This window comes from Beta vulgaris, chromosome 6, assembly GCF_026745355.1.
Source record: "Beta vulgaris subsp. vulgaris cultivar EL10 chromosome 6, EL10.2, whole genome shotgun sequence".
NCBI classification, from domain to species: Eukaryota; Viridiplantae; Streptophyta; class Magnoliopsida; order Caryophyllales; family Amaranthaceae; genus Beta; species Beta vulgaris.
Window position 1 is genome coordinate 19,442,250 of NC_079207.1, and position 4,457 is coordinate 19,446,706.

Consider the following 4,457-nt stretch of genomic DNA (forward strand, 5'->3'; position numbering starts at 1 on the left):
GTTGACTGATTTCTTTTATTCCACAAACAAAGAGAAGTGTAGGCAAACACTCATACATATATAAGTTTTTTAGATATTATATTGTTAACATGTCCATAGAACAGGTATGAACAACATATTTATTTAACCATAAAGTCCACAACTCAAACTTTCTTCTTTCTAAGAAATAACCCAAACAAAAAAGACAGGCATGCATAGCATGCATGTGCAGCTAGTAATAAACAAATGAACTCTGAAATGCATTTTTAATTGATTAGTAAATAATGCACTTAATGATTAATTAATTAGTCAAACTACAATCATCTAAGGGGGCAGTAATATTATAAGTACTAGAGATGTATTGTGTAATATCATAGTAAATTCGCGCAAATTAGATCCTACACCGAAGTGTAGGATGAGCATCTTACACCTTGCCCATGTGGTTGGCTTTTGGCAGTATTTTTGAAAGTGGGTCAGCTCTTTCTCTCTCATCACTTGAAACAATTTTTTTAATGTACAAATGCATATGGTTTGGTGTACAATAATATACGAGTGTACATTTGGGGATTTTTAGTGATCAAAGCAATGACCATCAGTGTACATTGTGATTTTATTGAATTTCGATATGAGATTGTAATTGTACATATTGAATTTCATTAGTGAACAAACATCAAACACACCAGTGTACAAAGATTGCAAATTATTCACTTGACATATTTCGGTATAGGACTGTAATTGTATATATTGAATTTCATTAGTGAACAAACATCAACACACCCAGTGTACAAAGATTGCAAATTACTCACTTGACATCAGCTTCAGGAATTGGATTACTTTCAGCTGGGGGGTTGTCATTGTACATTTTGATTTTATTAATGAACAACCACGAAGCCAAGAATGTACAAGAAGGTTCAGTGTGGAAAAGAGAGAAGTGGTGAATTTCGATATGAGACTGTAATTGTACATATTGAATTTCGTTAGTGAACAAACATCAACACACCAGTGTACAAAGATTGCAAATTACTCACTTGACATCAGCTTCAGGAATTGGGTTACTTTCAGCTGGGGGCTGTCATTGTACATTTTGATTTTGTTAATGAACACTTACAAAGCCAATAATGTACAAGGAGGTTGAGTGTGGAAAAGAGAGAAGTGGTGAACAGTATATGGGGGAAATGATGGCGGTTAACATCAAATCAGTTATTAAATGGTGAACAGTAAATGCCAAATCAATTACTTTTTGATTTCGACGTGTACACTGGATGTAATGGGAATGTACATTAGCTGTCAAATCAATTACTTTTTTGCATGTTGAATGGTGCGTTTGCCTTGCGTTTTGGAGCTGGTGTAGGATGCTCATCCTACACCTTGGTCCAGGATCTACCTATTGGAGAGAGAGGAGAAGAAAAACAATACATTGGAAATAGTTAGTATTGAATTGGTCTTAGGACCATAACAAAATTTGCATTCCAAATTCAAAAAATTTAGATTTATGGTTTGAAATTCAAATGAAAATTTAAAGATAATAGATTTTGGACCCCATCACTATTACTCTATTAGCAAATGCGAACACTTGTGTAGCCTTTTTTGGATGCTAGCTCGGGTGCAAGAAAGGTGATCCATTTTTTTTTTCAATATTAGGCTTGAGTCCTAATTTCAAATTAAAAGTAAGCAGTTTCTTAAAGTAACTAAAGAAAATATTCCAACTATATATATACTATAGATAAATAAACCCTCCAATAATTCCTCTAAAAATTCACAATATATCAATATAATCAAGTACTTCATTTTCTCTCGAATGACACTGCATATATGATGATAGATCATAAGACAGTTTGTGAAGTTGCAGATCCTTGACTAAAATCTTTTGATATATAACAAACAAAGAGAAACGTAGGCAAACAAGTGAAGTTAGGTGTATACTCATAAAACATGTATGAACAATGTATTAGCTCGGTATTTTTTAGTTGCACCATTGTTTTTTCACATTTGTTTAGATGTTTCTTTTAACGTTAATATCTCTTATTCAGTGTGAGTAAAAATTATAAACATTTGATATTCGAAATCCTCGTATTGAGACAAATCTAGCAAGACTCCACCCGATTATGTTTTTTTCTTATATAATGATGCGAAATAGTTTAACAAAGTTGATTGATTAATAAATAGTACCACAAAAACAAATGGTGCAACTAAAGAAATATTATTTATTTAACCATTACATCCAATATCCATTTTTTTCAATGGAGTCTATCCACAACTCCACAAGACCACAACTTGATTTATATTTTTTTTTTTTAAATTAAAAAAAAAAGTCATCCATAGCACGCATGTGCAGCTAGTAATAAACAAATGAACACTGAAATGCGTGTGTAATTGATTAGTCAAACTACAACAATCATTTCGGGGCCAAGTAATATTATAAGTAGAGGTGTATCCGTCGGTTCTATCATAGTGAATCATAAATTCTAGGCTTCTAGCTTGCTAAGAGATCAAAGGTACCACCGCCATTGTTATTTGTTGAGGAAAAAAAAAGAGAGATCAAGAAAAAGGGAGAAAAAGAAAAAATGAATAGTCAAAAGGAGCGCTCTCAAACAAAAAAACCTACCTCCAATGTCGTCGCTCCACTTTCAGTCACAAAGCAGGAACTTGTCGTCACAACTGTAAGTTTTTCCCACTATCTCATTATATGATTTGAGTTGGTAAAGTCTATTTTTTTTTTTTTTTTAACAAGCGATAGCATTAGATTAAGAAGTCATGGCAAATAGCCTATTACAATCCGAGTCTAAAAGCTCCATACAATAGTCAGGTGGTGCGATAATATGATGAATTACATTAAGATCACTTCCTCCACTCCTACATCTATGTGATAATGCATCTGCAACCTGATTATCTTTCCTTCTAACGAACAATAACCTCGTCTCGTGGAAATACCGCAACAGCTCCCTGCAATCCATAACAATATCACTATAAAAATCGTCATGATCCAAATTGTTATTAATCAGGTCCACAGCTTGCTTGCAGTCGGTGCGGATGACAATGTGTGTATAGTTTTCTTCACTTGCAACATGTAAACCCTGGCGAATTGCTAACAACTCTGCATGTAAAGCATTAGAAGCATATGACAAACAATAAAACCCACTACATCATTTCCCTTGTTTATCCCGAATAACACCTGCTATGCATATTTTGGTTTCAATGTCAATAAAGGATGCACGTTGGTAAAGTCTATATTACTTGATTGTTTGTAGATAATATTATGAGAATGAAAGCTTAGCTGCCCTCCGCCCAGATATGAGAATTAAAGCTTAATATTCAACTTTAACTAATCTAACAATACCTAAAAACTACCCTTTTAGTTTTTTTTAATCATTCTCACTCAAAATCTTGACACTATTCATACTTGGAGAAAATCTTCTTAATTTTTTTTAATTCATGAGAAAAAATATAGTCACATGGGGTCTTATTTAATTCTGCTCAATCAGTACATCATTAATATTCAATCATCATAATTTTCACTACTCCCTCCGTCCCATAGTATAGTGTTTGCATTCCTTTTTGGGTGTCCCAATATGTTGTGCTTATTTTCCTTTTTATCAATTTGTTTGGACTGAATTATCCTTCATTTCTACATAAAACTTTCCAAAATACCCCTACATTTCTTTTAAAATATGTGCCTGTATTTATTGTTTTACACCATTTCAAAAAACATTTATTGCTCTTTCATTTTGTTTTAAAGGAAAAGGAAGAAAAAAAACTAGTTCCAAGACAAAAGTACCCAATAAACATTTAATTAAATATAAGTTTTTGTAAAATCCTAAAACTCCTTTCATTTTCCTTAATTCTTGTGAAAAATGAGAAGTGATCATTATATTATGGGACGGAGGGAGTAATATATAATGAAAGATATTTAAGTTCAAAAATGTGTATTGAAAGATGTGGACAAGAAGGTGAGGAAGATAAAAAAAACAGAGGGAGTACTATACTTGATAGATTGATATTTATGTCTTTTATTTGTTACAAACTAGTTTTCACCACTGTTTATATCTTATATCTCAAAATTTTGAATCAAATCTCCTTACATTAACTTAAATTTAAGAGAGTAGCTATATATTATTTTAGGGCAAGGAACAAAAAGAAACAAATTATTAAAATTGAATCAAATAATTTTGCTAACCAATTATTTATGTTTCAGGTTGAAGTTGTGTATACTGAGAGGACATTGCGGGAGATGAAAGCCAAACCTACAAAACCACCTATTAAATCAGGAAAGAGTGGCCAAAAACACTAATCAAATCATAAACATATATATGTTGCAAGCTACACTTCAATAGATCAACTTTGTTATTCAATAAGTCTAGTTATCGTTTGTTTTAATTAGTATACTTGTTAAGTAAATAAATACTACATGCTTAGCATGGCATATATACATTGGTTTGTAATTAGTATTTGGTAATTGCTTAATATTATTTTCATTTTCA

At 31.9% G+C, this 4,457-nt stretch overlaps 1 long non-coding RNA gene across 1 annotated transcript; it reads left to right on the top strand.

The window, feature by feature from the left end:
- The first annotated feature begins 2,206 nt into the window (after window positions 1–2,206).
- Window positions 2,207–4,457, top strand: LOC104896107 (uncharacterized). Its single transcript, XR_790399.3, has 2 exons — window positions 2,207–2,639; window positions 4,172–4,457. It is a non-coding gene; the product is annotated as an uncharacterized LOC104896107 (long non-coding RNA).